Here is a 21,200-nt window from a genome sequence, read left to right as displayed (position 1 = left end):
ATTTATTATTCCCACTCCAATCTAAACCAATTTGGAGAAGGTGTTGGGCACTAAATGGGTGAAAAAATTACTATTCCCACTCCAACTGAAGTCAATTTGTGGAAGGCTTTGGAGACTAAAGGTATGACATTAAGATGCTAATTTTGAGTTTGTCGGTGCAGGAGCAGACTCTCACGCAGACAGCTCGCTCCCACACCCCAATTCTATGTTGGCCTGTCCACCAGATTATGAGTTTTGTTCATGTCTAGCGAACTGTTTTTGTCGGTTCCATGCCAAAAACCGTTTCTGCACGGCATGGGCTGTAAAGACCATGCCGTTCAGGAACTGAGATGCATGCACACATGGGGGCACATGTTGAGCCCACTGCATGCATCCTCTTGCAAATGGGTAACAAGGGGGCCTGTAGGGCCCTCATTTGTTTCAGGACCACCAGCCTTTTCATGGAGGAAAGACCTCCTTGACAACACTAGTGGTCCTGAAACTCGTAATATGCATGGTGGTGCATGAGCAGCACCACCTGCATATTACTGAGGCCCTGACTCCCATGCCAACACCATGGTACATTGGTTCCCTGGTGCTGCGGTGGTGGAGTGGCGATCCCACCGCCCAACTTGTAATGGGGCGGTTAGGACCGCTGGTGCAGTGGTGGCTGGACCACTATTGACTCACCCAAGTGAGACTGTCAGTCCTCAGATCCCCAGACCCAATCCAATAATATGGGAGGAAGGTGTTGGACACTAAAGGGGTAACATTTACTATTCCCACTCCAATCCAACCCTATAGGGATAATTTGTTTGACATTAAAGGGTGACATTTACTATTCCCACTCCAATCTTTTCCAATTTATGGAAGATGCTGTATACTACAAGGGTGTAATTACTATTCCCTCCCTAATCCAAACCAATTTGAGGAGGGTGTTCGACACGAAAGGGGTGATATCTCCTATTGCCACTCTGTTGCAACCATACTCCAAAATAAATAATTTGTAAAAGAAATAGGTAACAACTAAAAGGGATACATTTATTATTCCCACTCCAATCTAAACCAATTTGGAGAAGGTGTTGGGCACTAAATGGGTGATGTTTACTACACCCAATATTATTGTTACACAGGCGGAAAATCGCACCTGTGAGAGTAATTGATGTAGACTGATGGTGAAATAGGTTAGTGGTACAAGAAGGTTAATCCTGAGTGTGAGGATAGTTAATATCCAAAGTCACTAGTGCAGTCCTCAAAATTGAGGGGCATACCCCACTTGTACACCAAGCGCACTGTATTCAAGTAATCACAATTTTTTCAATAAAGTTTATTTTGAATAATATCATTTATTTAGTCAAATAATGTTATAAGTTCATCATTTCTTCATTTTGACCAATCATTTCTTATGTTTTGTTCTCTGTTTTTCAATTTTTGATCCATTAATTCTTTGTACAATGGCCCAATGCATTTCGTGCAACAGGCCTTCATCAGGGGCGTAGTCATTGTTAATTTGGAGAAAATGTCAGGTCAGTATATCATTTAAATGACAATTAATCCACAGCATCAAACACAAAAACAAAAAAATAAATGATTAATACATGTCACCAGTACCCAATAATACTCATCATTTCATTTTCCTGAATAAACACTTATCGTTGTGTAAATAACACTAATGTTCAGATTATAAATCACAATTATGATTCCTGAGACATTTCCCCAAAACCTTTTGTAAATGTTATGTTAATGATAGTTTAGTAAAGGAAATGAATGTAGAAAATATGAAGTGTAAATTAAATCCTACACAAGAAGCCAAGCTACTAATACAATAGAATGCAAACGATTAAAGATTGCTTATTCAATATTATACAAACGCGCTTACTTGAAACACCTTGTTTGTGGTATCGAGTCAATATGCCCAGTGTAGAACCAATCGATCAGACTTTGTAAACAAAGCTGTGTTTCGTCCATTGAACTGCACAAATAATGAAAGTTAAGATTAGCAAAATGTTCGCACTCTAACTACTCTAAATGGAAAAACGTGTGCTAAATGCAATTCCGCTTACTTGAAGCGCCTCATGTGTAACACTGAGTCAAAAAGGTAAACAACCGATTCCACTTGGTGGACGAGGTATTGATTTCATCCAATGTACTGCATAGATCATAAACAAACAACGGGCCCAATTCATAGAACTGACTTACCACAAAATCCTAAACTTACTACTTTTGGTATTCACAGAAGGCATTTAGTAGTCGTCAGGATTTTGTTTTAAATTAGGATGTTGTCCTAAATTAGAATTTCGTCTTAAATTAGGATTTTGTCCTAAGTTAGGATTTTGTCTTAAGTTAGGATTTTGTCCTAAATTAGGATTTTGTCTCAAGTTAAATTTAAGACAAACTTATGTTAAAGTTAAGTTTAACTTAAGACAAAATCGTAACTTAAGACAAAATCCTAATTTAGGAAAAAATCCTATTTAAGACAAAATCCTAATTTAAGACAAAATCCTAATTTAGGAAAAAATCCTAATTTAAGACAAAATCCCAATTTAGAACAAAATCCTAACTTAGAAAAAAATCCGAATTTAAGTCAAAATCCTAATTTAAGACAAAATCTTGATTTATGACTACTAAATGCCTTCTATGAATACCAAAAGTAATAAGTTTATGATTTTGTCATAAGTTAGACCTTTGAATGGGGCCCATTGTTAGCCTAAGTGTCCCTTGCAAAATCAAATGTGAAGCGCTTTAAAATTGAATTGTCTTACCGACGTGACAGAAAGTCTACCCATTTGTGTCCTCTGTTCAATGTGAATAAACCCAGACTCGGTCCACGTGAGTTTAAAAAGCTGGTAACGACTGTGAACCAATGAAATTCAAAAGTATCAAAAATGGGTCGAAGAGTTCCTATTGCCACATCGTGTGACAAAAATGGAAGTATAATACAAATTATATAGAATAAAAATGAACATAAAGGAAGTTTCCTATAAACTAAATGTTTTTGAAATTAAAATCTCCGATCTAGCAGAGTGGCCAAACCGGTGCTTTATGGGAATGGTAGCACTCGCAAACTACAATAGAAATGGAAAGGTGCTGCTAACTCTACTGTGTACGATCCTGTGTATGCTGCAAAAATATTTCATAGAAGGCCCGTCAAGGAATTTAAAAACGCAAATCATTCTACTGACAAAAACCACATAGTGTATAAATTAACTCAACCATGCGGGTGGGGACATGTGATTAAATGTCAATAAGTGATAGAGTCTATATTGACCTATGTCTTAAAGTAAACCAGTGTAAATGATCTACACAAAACAATTCACCATGTATAAAATAACTGAGTGGTAATATAAATCTGTTCCAATTACAACATATATGGTAGAACATATGAATAACTGATGATACACCTTATGGTGGTTCCTTTGGGTCTGGTTGTCACTGAATGTTGCCAATAACTGTTACATAATGTATAATCAAAAAACTATTTCCTGATACCCTCAATTCATTAAAAAAACATCTGAAATCCATCCTTTCATTCAACCCCTTTGGGTTTACAGAATCAAGGAAGTTTATCCAATGGACTTCTCTTTGTAAAAGGTGTTTAGAGTTGTCTCGCCCACTGATTATAAGAATGTGTTCAAGGACACAAAAAAGTAGTTGACTTATGTTATGCTGGGTGTTGTTGAAATGTACAGCAATCGGAGATTTGGTATTTTTTGTGCGAATATTGCTTTTATGTTCATTAATTCTTATCCTGATTTTGTGTTCTTTCTTTCCAACATATACAAGACCACAAGGGCACTTTAACATATAAATTTGGTTTTCACTATTACATGTCGCATTGACATGGAGTTTAATCAATGTTCCTTGCTGTGGGTGCTGGATGGTATCCCCTTTAATTGTAGCGTTGCAATTTTCATAATTGTGGGAAGGTACTGTGCCTTTAAAAGATTCTTTTGATTCCTATGTGTGTTTCAAAATTTGTTTCAAATTTTGAGTACTTTGGTAAGAAAATCTAGGTTCTGTTTCGAAGATGGATTTGAAATCAGGTTCAGTTTTTAACATCGGCCAATAAATTAAAATAATTTTCTTGGTTAAAAAACTGTGTGTGGAAAATTTAGATATAAATCCACATCTGTTTTCATCTTTGTTAATTTTTTTAGGCTTTAGTAAGTCAACTCTTGGAATATTCTTAGCCTTATTTATGGCTTCCTGTAATATGGGTTCCAGGTATTTTTGGTCCCTGAATTTTTTAATGCAGGTTTTTTAACTTTCATTGAATAACTCGTTGTTTGATGAAATTCTTTTGAGCCGTAACGACTGAGAGTACGGAAGGTGTTTTTTGAGAGATGGTTGATGGGAAGAGTGAAAGTGTAGGAGATAGTTTCTGTCAGTAGGTTTGGTGTATATGGAGGTAATCAGTTGTCCCTCATTGTTCGTGATGCATGTATCCAAGAATGTGATCTGATGATTACTGAGTGTATGTGTAAACCAAATCCTTTCATCAACTTAATTCAAATTGGCAATTGCTTCTTCCAGTGATGTTGTCGATCCTGCCCATAAAATGAAGATGTCATCAATGAATCTCTTATATGTAATAAGATATTTTTTCCAAGTTGCTTGATTTAATGCATGATCCAGTTCAAAACGATGCAGAAACAAATTTGCATATGTCAGTGCAGCGCTATTGCCCCTGGAAGTTTCTGAGGCTTGAATGAAGTAGGTGTCTTGCCATTTAAAATAACTATGATAAAGCGTGAAATGTAATAAATCCATTAAGAAAACGTTCAATGTATCTTCTTTGCCGCTGTTGACGAGTAAAGATTCTACTGCTGCCACACCCATATCATGGGGAATGGAGGTATACAAGGACTTTACGGGCCAGATTTACAAGGACTGGTGCATCCCTGCATATTAGCAGGGATGTGCCAGTAAAGATGCGACACGTAGGAATACCCTTTTGCCATCACAGCTGCGTCGCATTTACAATGCGGCGCACTGTGGCGCAAGGATAGACAAATGCATGACGCATCTTTTGTCGTAAGGACAGCAATTGCTGGAGTCGTGTCGCAAGTGCGATGCAACTCCAGCAATTCTCAGGGTCAGTCTATACCTATTGTGCTGCATCACTCCTTACGCCTGCTTCAAACAGGCATAAGGTTTTGATGTAGCGGGGTCGTAAAAGTGATCTTGTATATTTCACTGCGTCACTTTTACAAGGCTTCCTTGCGACGGAACGCCCACCCTGAATACATTATACCTGACGCAGGTAATAATGTAGCCCAGAGATGTTGCATTGTTTTACGATGCCGCTGCATCACAGAAGTGATGCAACAGTGTCTTAAAGATGCCGCAAGGGGCTTGTAAATCTGCCCCTACATCTATTGTACATAAGATGGTATTGGAAGTGATTTGAGATTTTAGTGATTCCAAAACGTTCAAGAAGTCAGTGGTATCTTTGATGTAGGTGGATGTTTGAGATACCAGTGATTGAAAATGTTTGGCAAGATATTTCCCTACGAGTTAATGTATTGAATTCACTGCAGACACAATGGGTCTGAAAGGTGGCAGAGTTACATGTTTGTGTATTTTGGAAATCATAGACAATTTTTGTATTGTTCATGCAGTACATTGGATAAAATCAATACCTCGTGCAAGTGGAATCAGTTGTTTACATTTTTGACTCAGCGTTACACGAAGGCGCTTCAAATAAGCGGATTTGCATTTAGCACACATTTTATTTGTACACTGGGTATATTGACTCGATACCACAAACAAGGTGTTTCAAGTAGTGTGTTTGTATAATATTGAATAAGCGACCTTTAATCGTTTGCGTTCTATTGTATTAGTAGCTTGGCTACCAGTTGCATATTTAGTAGGATTTAATTTACACTTCATATTTGCCACATTCATTTCACATGCGTAAGACGTTCTTTTGGTAAATTGGTCACAGGTATCACAATTGTGATTCACAATGCCGTATAGGTACATTGCTACCAAAATCGTGAACTTCATTTACTAAACTATCAATAACATAACATTTACAAAAGGTTTGGGGAAATGTCTCTTGAATCATATATCGTGATTTATAATGTGAACATTAGTGTTATTTACACAACGATAAGTTTTTATTCAGAAAAATGCAATGATAAGTATAATTGGGTACCGGTGACATGTATGAATCATTTATTTTTTTGTTTTTTTATATTGTGGACTAATTGTCATTTAAATGACATACTGACCTGAGTTTTTCTCCATATTAACAGTGACTGTGCCCCTGATGAAGGTTCGTTGTCCGAAATGCATTGGGCCATTGTACAACGGAATATTGGATTAAAAATTGAAAAACAGAGAATACAAACATAAACAATGATTGGTTATAATGAAGAAATCATGAATTTATAACATCATTTGACTAAATAAACAAAATTTTTCAAAATAAAATGTATTGAAAAAATAGTGATTACTTGAATACAGTGCGCTTGGAGTGCAAGTGGGGGATACCCCTCAATTTTGAGGACCGCGCTAGTGACTTTTAATCTTTACTATTCCCACTCCAATCTAACGCAAATTGAGGAAGGCATTGGGCACTAAAAGGATGACATTTCCCATTCCCACTCCAAACCAAATGGGGGAAGGTGTTGGACACTAAAGGGGTGACATTTACTATTCCCTTAGTAATCTATACCAATTTGAAGAAGATGTTGGACTCAAAGGGGGTAACATTTTTTATTTACACTCCAATCCAACAATACTGGAGGAAGGTGGTGAATTCTAAAATGGTAACATCTAATAATCCCACTCCAATCTAAGGATATTTGAAAAAGGTGTTTGATGCTAAAGATGTGAAATATACAATATTCACTTGTAAATATTTTTTTAAAGAATGTAATACAAATTAAACAATATCAAAACATAATCACTACTCCATACTCATAAACATTTTTGTATTATAATATTAAATATAATTTGATTTAAAAACAAATATTCCTACTAAAAATCTGTATATACAAATTAAAAATTATTTTATTGATATTAAAAATAAAAAGTTGTTTTTAAATATAAATTCTTTTTCAACATTTCCGAAACTGTAAATCATAAAATATCAAATATACTATGATTTCAAAAGCAACACTCATGGAATCAAAAATTGTTCAAACAAATGTCATATTTTAAATCATTTAAATTAATTTTTTTAATAAAATTAAAATTTGAAAATATATAAATGTTCAAATAAAAATAATTCTAAATATTATTTATTAAAAAAGAAACAATTTAAAAATCTCGTTTTAAAATGTTCATATATTCACAATTCTAAGCATAATTTTGATTTTCAAAATACACATAATTTAAATATCTCCCCACACTTATTTCCTAAAAACCTAATATCTTGCGGCTAAAATAAACAAATATATTATTTAATAACTATTTCTATATGTTAATACAGCTACATCTATACATATAGCTTACTAGAAACAATAATCAATATTTTTTACAAAGATACTAAAACCAACAACAAAACAATATTTTTACCTTCGATATCCTAGTTGACCATATTTTTGTTGTTCTGATATTCTTGACACAATATATTCAGTATTGTTTTCATCACAATTACAGATGAGAGAAAAGGTTTTACCTGGTTTGTTGGGAGAGCCTTTTTATTTTTCTTGAGAGATTTGGAGTCCCGACCAGTTCGGTCCAGATTTTATCCAGTCGATTTAAAGGTGCTAGAGAGCAAACAATTATAAATTCCAGTAATATCAAGACTTGTGGGGTGACTAGGGGGGTGAGCTAGGATTACCGCTTTTTGCCTATTCATTTTGCTCTTTTAATAGCACCATTAGCTTTTGCCATACAGACACATTTACGCGCAGTACCACTTATAAGCGGGATGACTTCTATCAAGTTATACGCGGATGGCATTGTGAGGTTTTTAATACATGAAATGGAGAACCGGAAACGACTTTTCACAATCTTTCAAGCATACCAAGCTTTGGGTGGCTTTAAGATTAATACATTGAAAACAGAGATTTTATTATGCAACTGCACACTTGACACTTTACTTTATGTGTTTCATCCTCCAGTTTATTCTAGGCCTAAGTGCTATTTAGGGTTTTATTTCTCAGAAAGTGTTAATGATTTATTTTAATGGAATTATATCCCTTTAATTAATTACGGTTAAGGTACTATTTACCAAATGGAATAAGCTACCTCTTGCCATAATGGGCCATGCTATGTTACTTCAGATGTCAGTTTTTCCTTTGTGAAAATTTCTGTTTGCTGCTACACCATAGGCTCTTTAGATGATCAAGAGTATGCTCTGAGTCTTTACTTGGGCTAGTAAATCGCCTCAAATGTCGTAGGCACACTATATTGGTCACTTAAAGTGGGGAGGCTGACTCTCCCCGATCTGAGAGAATATTATTTTTCAAACTTTGAACATAGCACATTCAGATTTTTTAAATCCTCAAAAGTGAATGGGTTTCATGAAATTGTTTCTCAAAGATACCATATTACGGAGGTTTTACGCCTCACCAGTGTGACTAAAACTGGTAGAAATATGACCTTACAGTGCCATTTAAATAGCAAAGAATAGTTATTCAAATACTTTGATATTCCCATGATTAATGGAGTTACTCATTCGGCCAATATCTATATTGGGGATCAACCCCTTTTAGGGAAGAATGTTGTCTTAAAGTGGGAGAGTAGTGGTTTCCGCAGGATCACTGATTTATCAATGAGGAAGTTTGGAAAGTCTGGCGTGCCACTGAACCTAGGATTGGGTATTTTAAAAACACTTAACAATGGTCCTTCATTGAGATCAGATGTTTTTAATTAAATTAGGTCTTAGTAGAATGCAGGCAAGCCTGGAATTAGTAGAGGACTTGGAAGAACCCACAACGTGTTGATCTATTAGTTGCTGGGTCTTAATACCCAGACAAAATAAAGCTAAAACAGTGTTTTTGAAGGTACATGATAAGTGGCACTCCAAAGAAAATATCCAGGATTGAATTGCTGCCTGTAATAAGATTAGCAAATTTAATTTTACTTCAATGAAAGACGCAAACTTCAGGCAAATGCAATTTCATGCCAAGTGGCTGGTGTGCATACCCCCAGGTTTTCTACATAAAATGAACCCCCAAATCCCAGAAAATTGCTTGAGGCGTTTGATGGAAGGTGAGAATTCATGGATCCATATAATCTGGGGTTGCTCAAGAATACAGCATTTGTGGGCTGAGATTGAGCAGTACTATTGACATACCTTAGAACTGACTCAGCCTATAGGGGCCCAGACAACGGTGTTTGGGTATGCACCCGATATTAATATAGGTCCTTGCACAGAAAAAAGTATATATAATTGTTGTAATTGCTAGATCAATAATCCTTCAACACTTGCATTTGAAAGTAATCCCAACATTCCAGCAATGGTGGCCAAATTATATTGCACCAAGGAACCTGAAAAAAGACATACATCACAGATGAGATCTTAACCAAAGTTTCATAGACTGTCGGAGGCATTTGGAGAAAAGTATTTCAGCTAAGGTCAAACAAAAAGGGAAACATTGAGACGTGTGCAATGAAAAATAATGTATTGTCTGTATTTCTATCATGGCTTATTTGTTCTCAGTTTGGCAATCTCAGCATCCTTCTGCTTGTATCTCATCAAGGTGAACCACCTTAATAATTATAGCTTCTGTTTTGATGAGCTTTTATGACTGTTGACCTGTTCAAATAAAAAATGTTACAATAAACAAAAAAACAATTACTGATGGCCATCTTACTACATCATCCCTTGCAATACGAAGCTGTTTGAGATTGTAATTTAATGAATAAGAGGAAACTCTCCCCAGTTTCCCTGGAAAGTTTGGAAACAAAGGTCTTTTAAACCCAAATCCAAGCCACTTGCCTGCCCAGAGAGGCTTTGGTAAAGACTTAAGGACTTCATTTCAAAGCCACCAGTGATGCCTCCTCTGCACCAATCTTCCTTGTTCACCTACCTGCTGACCATATGCTTAGCCCCTAGTGAACTCATCATCTTGTATCTTCTAATGCTGCTTCATGTGGGTTATTCCTTCCCAAGTGGTGCAGTCAAAGTGACCAAAAATAAACTGGAAGATGGCTCAGAACCCCATACACTACGTCAAGGGCAGGCACGTGGCGGCCATGGGTGGGGGCTTATTTGTAAAACAGGGACTCAGGAGGATTTTTCCTGCTGCTCAAGTAAAATCTGTTCAGCCCTCCATGAAAGCACATTTCTGTTTCACTCTCTACAGTGGTCCATTCATGTTACTTAAATACTACATGCATACATGTGCACACACTTGCATATGAACATATATATAACTTGTGTCCTTCACTGTCCCGTGAGTATGTGCCCTGTATCTGTGTTGGTATGTGTTGTCCATCACACAGTGACTTATGTTTCCTTGCATCCAGATATGGCCAGTCTGATTTCTCGTCTTGAAGTCGTCCATGGACCCTACACCTCAAAGACTCTCTCATCCTTGCTCCAGGTCTGGTTTCTGTGCTGTGATCAAACCCTCAGTGGGCAAACCCCACAGGACATACATACAAGTGCACCTTGGGTACATTGTTACCCCTTTTCTGGTACCTCACTTCCATTGCCTGGAGGATGATACTAGACATCAGGGGTTATCAGCAGTAAATTGTATCACAAAAGCACCTGGGGTCACATCTCACCCTAGTATGTGCTGGCGAATTTGTGTTTCTATTAGAGTTGATTAATTTAAATGTCTCATACTTTCAAAAGCTTACAAGACGATTCACTGTATTGAGAAGAGATTGAGCTTGAGTAGAAATGTCCTTCACTTCATGTGATTACTGGGATAAACAATCTGAGTTTCAAATGTGCACCTTCACGCCTGCACATCCAAGCTACTAAAGGTTCTTTGACCAATGATTCTACACCTTCTCTAATTGATGAGTATTTTGTTCTTTTAACAGTTGAACAAGTTCCTTACGAAGACACTCTTTAAGACACCGACGGGGGAGAACATATTATTTGACATGCCTGCACAGTATGACATTCTGAACTGGGTGAAATTCCCCAATGGATCAATATCTGGCATCAAGGTTGGAAGCTTTGACCTTTTAGCCCAACCAGGTCACCAACTTTTAATCAACCAAAGCTCCATCATATGGCACTCTGAGAGGCCCAACCTGCAGCAGGTAAGTGTGACAGTCTGTCCCGAGTACATCTGCATATAACACTCCATCTGGGGGCTCCGTTGTCCACACTGGGCTTAAGGTACCTCATGCTCTGTTACTGTAGCTATCACAAACCTGTGTAAAGGTATTGTTTACATATTCAATTACACATATAGGAAAATATACCCATATATCATGTAAAGACTATCATTTAGACAACATTCATAGGATGCATATGTGAATGAGCAAGTAAATAACTTAATGAGTGGGTGAGTGAGTGAGTGAGTGATTGAGTGAGTGAACAAAAGTGTGATGTTTGATTGGAATGTCGATGTTGGTGGTGTCAGGGACCAAATATTACTAGTAGAGATATGCAAACAATTGGGGCTGTCTGAAATAATCACACCCACATGGGCAGTGCAAAATGTGCCGAACCAACATCACTAGTGATGTTTTATATTCAAATGAAAGAAATTAACCAAACACAAAGGGATCTATTAGGATGGCGGTCAGAAAACCATTCTGACCACCATGGTACCAAAAACACACCCTCCGTAGGTCCTGCAGCAAAACCGGCGGTCAGATTAGGATCAATCACCAGAAAAATCTGACCACGGCAGAACGATGCCACAAAAGACCGCTGGAAGCGGGCAGAGCAGGTAAAAATCCGTCCGCGACAGTAGGATTCGCAACAGAAAAAGCCAAACCCGCCGCTAGGCCAGCGGAGTGACCGCACGCACAATTAGGATACCATTAAGGTGACAGTGGAAAAAATAACACAACAAGGCCACCAAATGTACACATCAAACAAACTCAGCCCCCCAAAACACATAACACAACACAAGGACACACCCCCAGGGCAATGAAAAAAAGACAAATCCCAGGACATCCCACAAAACACAGCTGACAGCAATACACCTTTTGGACACACTCACATAGCTGAATATAAAACCTGCCCCTTCCATGACCAGTATCCTTTGCAACCATCCAGCCCTCAAGGAACTAAACCCTACAGCACATTGGATAGGCAAAACACCACACATCTCACCAGCACAACAACACACACACACAACACCTATACCACCCCCACCACCCTAACACCTGCACCTCAAACCATTTGCACACCACACACCATGGCAAAAAAGAAAACACCCAAATTCACTAACAATGAGTTGTCAGTCATGACAGATGAGATAATCGGAGTAGAACTACAATTGTTTGATCACCTGGTCCAACAGACACCATTAACCACCAGAGCATAAATGTGGGAAATGATAGTCAACAAGGTCAATGCAATAGGGACCACCCCGCGCACCAGGAAGGAGAATATGAAGCGGTGGCATGACCTGAAGTGGCAGGTGAAGGAGAAGAACAACAAGAACCATCAGCTAGTTCAATTGACTGGTGGTGGCCCTCCAATTCCACCAAGAATCTTCACTGCATGGGAGGAGAAGGTGCTTGCCGTACTGCATCCAGAGAGTCTCACAGGAATACCTGGGGCAGTGGAGGCTGGTAAGTACAAACAAATGTCTACCATCACACTGCTATTTGCTGGCTAGCTCTACTACAAAGCTACACCTTCCAGGCCCAAATGCTCCCATGTGCACCACACACTCCCCAACACTTGTCTCATATATCCAACATTCACTCCCTCTCATTCACCCCAAAGGCAGTTAGCAACATTCCCTGGGTTGCATGGGTACAGGCAGCCATCACTACAACTCCCACCAGGCCACCTTGTCCCACAGCTCAGCAAGATGTAGTACTTCCACCTCACCCAGAACCATGTGGCAGCCATAGCATTGATCACTTCAAACTCACAGGTAGGTAGCCATCTTAACAGGGAAGGGTGTTGCTGAGTGGGAAGACTACACCACAACTCGTACCCTTGTTCCACAGCTCAGCAGGATGGAGCACGCCCCACAACCTGTCTACGCCAAGTTTAGTGGGATGTGAGTGCTGGTGTGGTCATGTGGCTCTATGCTTTTTGAGAGAAGTGGCGGGGTGCATGCACTGTCTACTTACCTGTTCTGTGGCACATTCGGGGAGAATTTCTGACACATCTTTCTGGGTGTGTGGTGGAGTGTTCTATCTTGCCTAGCTTTGGGACAAGGGTACCTGATGGGAGTTGTAGTGCAGTCTTCCCACCCACAAACAACCCTACCTGTAAAGATGGCTAACTACCTGTAAGTTTGATGAGTGAAATTCAATGTGTGCCACATGGTTGTGGGTTGGTGTGTGCCCCATCCTGCTCAGGGGTGAGACAAGGGAGCCTGTTGGGAGTTTAAGTGCTGGCCTCCCACCCACCAACACCCATCCCTGTGAAGATGGCTAACTACCTGTGAGTTTGTTTGCGGAGGTACAATGGCTGCCACATGTTTCTGGCTGGGGGGAGTGCTCCATCCTGCTCAGGGGTGTATAACTTGTAAAAAAAATCTAACTCCAAGCTTGAGGGGTGCCCTCAAATGACCCTTTCCCCTCTGTCCCACAGGTGACCAAGACCAAGAAAAAATTCCCTTATGGCCTTATACTTTCATATCCGACATAGTTCAAAATATATTACACAGTGAAGAAATCCTTCTAGTCACCACAGATAACATAGATTTATATTATTTTCATAATTTTCTTTATTTTTTTTTACAAAAAGACTTTTTTCTTTTTCTTTTTTGTTAGATACTTTCATCATATCATAGAATATTTTCCAAATTTTTTAAACATTTAAAAATACAATACATTATTTACATCTCCAAAACTAGACAGATCATTTAAATAAACCCTGATAACCGCCGCTGAAGGAAACTGCCACGTCAAGGAGCCTTTACCTGTTCGTTTTTGCCCTGAACTTTGCCAAGTAACCTGGGAGCCCGTGTGCTCAGTTACAGTTTGTGCTGGGTCCTACTTGCCTGGAGCGATAACGCCTGTCGGGAGCGGGACTGCGAGGACCAGAGGTGCTTGCGCCAGGTCATCACGCGCACCTGGTGCCTCTTCCCGCCCCCTCCTCCATCCAGGCTTCATAACGCCTCTCGGCCCCCGCTCCGCGGGAGCCGCTCGCCGCTGAAGGAAACTGCCACGTCAAGGAGCCTTTATTTATTTATTTATTTATTTATTTAGAGTTTTATATAGCGCGGACAAGACCCGTGGGTATCAGAGCGCTTAACATAAAAAGATTACAAATTACCGGTTGACATTATAATAGCCATTGTAACAACAAACATATATGAGGTAGTAGGCGATATGTTAACAGTGGTGCTTAGATAGGTAACTTCTTAAAAGTCTGTAACGTGAGCCTTAAGAGGTGCAAAGATACGGCTGGAGTCATAGTCATATCCTCAGGCTCGGTGAGGTAGGTTGCATAGTGATATCAGTGCAATTCCATGGTTAAATAGCATTAAGAGTTGAATAGGTTTGGCTTGTGGTAAGGATTAGATAGATAGCCAAGTAGGGTAGGGAATTATATCATTAAAGGTGTGAAATGTAGAGTAGAGATCACATATAATTAAGGTAGTCTTGGAGTGTATAGCCGCTGTTTGAACGGGACTCGGTCATTGTCTGGTTGATCTTCCAATTATTCAAGATGGGTCCGACCTTTTTTTTTTTTTTTTTTTTTATTTTTTTTTTTTTTTTACTTGAGTGTTCTTACTAATGGTCGGTGGGGATCTCTATGTATATTATTTACTCATCAAGTGGTTCTTCAGTTCCCGTTTGAATTTTACAACATTTTGAATCATCCTGATGTTAGGGGGGAGGGAATTCCAGACTCTGGGGGCGGCTCCGGAGAATGCACGGTCATAGGTCTTTTTCTTGCGGAAGAAGGCTGGTCGTAGTAGCAGCTCCCTCGCGCTTCTCGTTGGTCTGTTGCCTCCTGATAGCTTAATTTTCTTGGCTAGATATATTGGCGTGTTGAGGTGAACCGCTTTGTGGGTAATGCATGCCATCTTCATTTTAATTCTCGCTTCGTAAGATAGCCAGTTTAGTGCCTTTAACCCCTTCAGTGCTAATGACAAGGGTAACTCGTCATGGAGTTTCCATTGATTTCAATGGAAATTCAATGGTCCTCCTAGCACACCCCTTAGCATCCAAGTGGTTAAGTGGGGAGATATGTGATCGAATTTTCTCGTTCCCGTGATGAGTCTTGCCGCAGCATTGAGACAGGCTTTTAGAGGTGCAGTGGATGTCTTCGGTAGGCCAGCTAATGTGGTGCATCCGTATTCAATTCTCGAGATCACTAGTGATTGGATAGCCAGTTTTAGATCTGCTTCTGAGATAAAGGGTTTCAATTTTCTTAGATAGTTCAGGTGGAAACGGGCGCTCTTGGCCATTGTGTTGATGTGGTCTTTCATGTCGAGGTTCTCATCTAACGTAATTCCTAGTGATTTAGCTGAATTGATTAGGGTCGGAGTACAATTTAGAGCAGTCACCAATTAAGTCCATTTTTTTACCTCCGGTTGACTCCTTGCAGGTGATATTAATAGGAATTCTGTTTTGTCGGCATTCAGTTTTAGATGATTGGCTGTTAGCCATTGTAGTGCTCGCTTTAGTGTTTCATTCATTAGGACAATGTCATCCCGACTGGTGATCTTCATATATATTTGCGTGTCGTCTGCGTACATGTGATAGGAGATCTGTGATTTTCCAAGAATCTCCGTGAGGGGTTCTACATACAAGTTGAATAGATTTCCCTGTTCGTTTTTGCCCTGAACTTTGCCAAGTAACCTGGGAGCCCGTGTGCTCGGTTACAGTTTGTGCTGGGTCCTACTTGCCTGGAGCGATAACGCCTGTCGGGAGCGGGACTGCGAGGACCAGAGGTGCTTGCGCCAGGTCATCGCGCGCACCTGGTGCCTCTTCCCGCCCCCTCCTCCATCCAGGCTTCATAACGCCTCGCGGCCCCCGCTCCGCGGGAGCCGCTCGCCGCTGAAGGAAACTGCCACGTCAAGGAGCCTTTACCTGTTCGTTTTTGCCCTGAACTTTGCCAAGTAACCTGGGAGCCTGTGTGCTCGGTTACAGTTTGTGCTGGGTCCTACTTGCCTGGAGCGATAACGCCTGTCGGGAGCGGGACTGCGAGGACCAGAGGTGCTTGCGCCAGGTCATCGCGCGCACCTGGTGCCTCTTCCCACCCCCTCCTCTACTTTAGCCCTGCCCCTTGTCACGCACGCGGGACGCGCGCGGGACAGAGCCCGGGGCTAAGCCCGGGCAAAGGGCGGGCCCTCTTAGGCCCTCCGAGGCCCGAGGAGACTGGACTGGGCAAGATCCCTTGGTTGAGCGTCACGGGATCCACCCGGTCCATATATCCATTTATGTTAGCTGACTGTAGAAAGATCATATCATCCTCCCTAAAAAGCGGCGTCCCCGGGCTTTTACTTTGTGCGTACATGGACTGGTCGATATTTGTTTGTGTCATATTGCAGTACTATTGCATTATTTGTTACTATGCCTAAGAAAAATGCCCCGGTGGTACCAGATACACGTAATACTCTAGATAATTATCTAGTCCAAGTGGTACATAAAATAAATACTGAAAGAAGGCAATCGCTAGGATTGAGCCAATCCCCTGTGCTTCATCAGGGGAGCCCTCCTCCTAGCGTACAAATGAGTGATGTATCTGAGCAAGATCACAGCATAAACATTCCTGATACTAATCCCCCTGACACTGCAAGCATTGATCAAAGTGTAGAATTACTGGTCGACCTAGAGACAAACGTAGATACTGACCCAGAGCTCCATATGGACCTCTTAGCAGATGATTTATCATCCTCTGCGCCCATGACTAGGGCGGTGAGAACCTGCAGAAGAATCCAACCGAAAAGAGGGGGGTCACGGGCAGGGAGGAAAAGGGTCACTACACCACCAAAGCCCAAGGGAAAAAGATCAGAGTATGAGGAAGCGAATGTTAGACAAGTCATAGATGATGACCTTTTTAATAGGATATCAGATATGATAGATCTAAAAATAAAGACCATTATTAAGCCAATGATTGGGAAAATTGATAGGCTTTCGGCAGAGGTGAAAAAGTTGGGTGGTCTGCAAGGTAAACTAGCAGAAGAAATTGAGAATGTAGTAACTATCGTTTCCAAACCAATAGACATAGTGAAGGAAAATAATAACATTAGTGGGGGAGTCATCGTAGCAGATGAAGGCCCTCTAGATTCTATCCAGTTAGGACAAGCACCAGTAGATGTACCTAGCCAAGAAGTGGCGAGGGAGGCCCCTACATTGCCACCCTTTATACCAACTATACCAACATTGCCATCCCAAGAGGACGACTCACCACAATTTATAGTAGAAGCCTCACCGGTGGTACTGGTCCTAGCAAACGTCCCTACCCTATCCCCTGGCCAAACAGAATCCACCTCATCCCTGACAAGCAAGGCATTACACTGGCTGTCAAGCAATATGCAGATGGCACAGTATGGGAAAGAGCAGCTGGCCGAGGAAATCGTATTGGCAAGGAGGATGTCATGGATTGGGAACAGGCAAAAAAAGTTTAAGGGGGACTGTGTAGTGTTAAATTTTGCAAACGCGACAGTGGTCCCAAATGTCTTACAAAATATATTCCCGCCCCAACGCAGAAGTGGATCCATAATCCCTCTTACTCTAAAATTTTTCTATACCGAGCAGCAACACGCGTACCACCCAAATATTTCAAGATTAGGGTGGGCTACAAGTGGTAACAGAAGGGGGGGGGGGGTTTAAGATCGACATATAATGAAAATGGCTTTGGTTTAGCAGATAGATTTGGCATAGGGCCATGTAATCATCAACAGAACACGACATTTTTAAAAAACCCTAGACCAATACGGAATACTCTGAATAGGTGGGGGTTGGCTGTTCCGGGGACGGACCAGGGGAGCTGTGGAAATGGGTTTGGAGCCTGGCGGGGAGATCAGCAGTTCCCAATGCGCCCCAATACCCCATTACCTAGGTGGAACGCAGCAGCATTCGGATGGGGATCGGGGGCTACACCACAGGAGTGGGGGTTCGGAACAGCGAATAGGTATGGGGTTCTGGCCAATTTAAATGATTGCGATTGACGCACGGGGGGGCCCAAAAACGTCACAAAATGGACCAAGATTTTCATGTCTAATAACTAATTTTAATGATAGGGGCAGTGGAATTTTAAATGGTATAAATAGGCATGAGTCAACCAGATTGGCAGCCCCTAAAATGCAGGTCGTCATGGAAAGGGAAACTGCCTCTGACCAACCTTTGGCGGAGGACGTCGGTGCCTCCTTTATTGAGAATGTAAATGAAAATGATACTGCCCATGATCAGCCAATTGTAGCAGAGCTAGCGGGTATCTTTCCGGCTATTGAAATCCCTCATGTGCGAGCAGAAAATGGGGTCCCCTTGACTGATTTTGCAGAGAAGAATACCACGGATACCTGCAAAATATTACGTTGGAACGTAGCTGGACTTAACGCCAAACGGGACGATAAGGAGTGGTTAAGTTTTGTCATGGGCCATAATATCATTGCCCTCCAGGAAACATGGGATACAACTGCAGGTTGCTGGTTTGATGGGTTCACCAGTTTTGCCACGGCGGCGACTCCTAGCCGCATTGGCAGACCTAAGGGAGGCCTGTTGATGTTGTTTTCTTTGGCACTGAAGGGCACTTTACAACAGATTAGCACTGACTCACAAAACATTCTTATCATAGAGAGAGTTATTAACCCCACTATGAGGTCCCTATATATTAACTTTTATAACTCACAGAACAGGGAAGATAGTGGCAGCAATATTGCCACCTTAGATGCTATATTGAGGTCAGGCAGCCAGAATTCACAGCCCGACATAGAGTATATATTACTAGGTGATTTTAACATCCATCCCTGCACGTTAGTTTGTAGTCTAAATAACCAGGACTGGGGCGAAGGCCCCGAGCTACCACATTTTGAACACACCACAGATGGTGAGGAACTGGAAGACCTATTGGTAGACTTTAATTTGTATGAACCAGAGGGTGGTCTAAGAACAGTTACTTTTACCGGCACTAATCCTGGAACCATAATAGACTACATTTTTATTACAGAAGGCATCTTAAACCGAGCGATTGCTTATCGCACTGTGCCATCTCACTTCAGTGACCATAACCCTGTTTTACTAGAAGTGGCATGGGGAGACCACATGGGGCCAATCCCGGGGAAAGCGAGGGCATATCACACTTTGCGTACCTCTGATCAGGGTAGGAGAGTCAAGTGGGCTAAGGGGGCCCCAGATAACTTTTATGCAGAAGTATTCCCTAAAATCATGGAACAGGTGGAGGTCTGTCAGAACCTCAGTGCCCTGGGGAATGAAATTATAGGGGCTTTTGAGTCAATCTGTGGCCAGGTATCGCAGGACCTCCTGATTAAATCTAAGAAGGGGGTACCAAATAAGAAGCGCTGGTTTGATACCGCATGTTCAAAGGCACATAGATCTTTGATGGTAGCCCTGAAAAAAACACCTAGGGTAAAGGGTGAGATTGCTAGCTTGAGAAAAAATTATAAGTTAGCCATAAAAACCAGACAAGAAACCATTAAACGGGAAGCCTGGGAAAATCTCCTTTCCGTGGCAGTCCTAAAGGACAGCCATAAATTCTGGGAAATAATCAAACAACCTTTCTTTTCCAACCAAAATAACGAGGCCACGGACTGCGTTATCCCAGATGACAAGTGGTTGACCCATTTTAAAAAGGTTTATGGTGACAACGATGGGACAACTAAAGGCACGTTGCTAGCCACTTTAGATGCTACCCCAATACAGTTTAATAGTCCTGAAGTAGAGAAAGCTATTGTGGCCACAACCAAGCACAAGGCCCCGGGCCCCGATGGGGTGCCAGCTGATTTTTTTATACACTCTCCAAAGCTGTGGGCAAAGGTATTGGCCAATGTATTTACTGCTATAAATAGCAACCCTGCGCCATCTTCCTGGGACATCTCTACCATCGTGCCTATTTTTAAAAAGGGTCAACGGGATGACCCCGGGTGTTACAGGCCCATATCCCTTCTGGACTCATCGGTGAAAATCTTAGGCAGAGTGCTCCTGTCCAGGTTGAGGGATAATGTCGAGAGCTGTGGAGGGTTGTCTGAGATACAGTACGGGTTCAGAGAAAGGAAGGGCACCATCGAACAATGTTCTAACCTACACTTGCTCATATCAAAATACACGGTGGCCAAGGGGGGGTCCCTGTACTTAGCATTTATGGACCTCTCCTCGGCCTTCGATTTGGTCAATAGGTCCAAGTTATGGACGATTTTGTTGGAGATGGGGATCGAAGAGGCTCTGGTGAGATTTATGGCCTCCCTACACCAGGAGCTCTTTGCGGCCGTACGGGTCACAAACGAGGGTAGGTGCACGTCTCTCTTCAAATCCCTGAAGGGGGTAAGGCAGGGCTGTATATTGGCCCCACTGCTCTTCACCATCTATATTAACGGCTTGGGTACATATCTGGAGGAGAAGGAAGTCGACATCCCGCGTGCAGGAGCAGTTAAAATCCCAGCGCTCCTGTACGCGGATGATGCCGTGCTAATTGCGCGCACGGGCACTGGCCTTCAACGCCTCCTAAATGCCTTTGGCACATTTATGAATCAGCTTGATTTGAAAATAAATGCCAGCAAGTCAGATACTATGGTAGTGGGCCAAGAAAGCAGCAACAGGAGAACAAAATCCTGTAGGTGCAGAGGGGACATGGTATCTAGGGTCTCCACTTTTCCCTACCTTGGGGTCCTATTTGATCAAAGAGGAACTTGGGGTCCTCAGGTGAGGGCGAAGAAGCTGGCGGTCTCGAGATCGTCATCCGCCCTTATGGGCTTTGCGGGTAGGTTAGGTGCTAGGCCTATGAAAGCATTGTTAAAAATATATAGGAGTAAATCTGTTTCTCTTGCGTCATATGGTTCACCACTCTGGGGCTATGTAAATCTGGAACCCATCCAGAGAGCTGAGAACAGATTTATAAGGTCCCTCCTCTCTGTGCCGCAGTCCACACCAATTTACTCCATACATATGGAGGTGGGCCTAGATTTCCTTACTGACGGGCTGAATATGGCCCCCTTGATCTTTTGGTTAAAGACGTGGCTCAACGA

The sequence above is a fragment of the Lissotriton helveticus genome, chromosome 4_1 (assembly GCF_964261635.1).
Source record: "Lissotriton helveticus chromosome 4_1, aLisHel1.1, whole genome shotgun sequence".
Classification (NCBI taxonomy): Eukaryota; Metazoa; Chordata; class Amphibia; order Caudata; family Salamandridae; genus Lissotriton; species Lissotriton helveticus.
Note: the sequence above shows the minus strand (reverse complement) of the source record.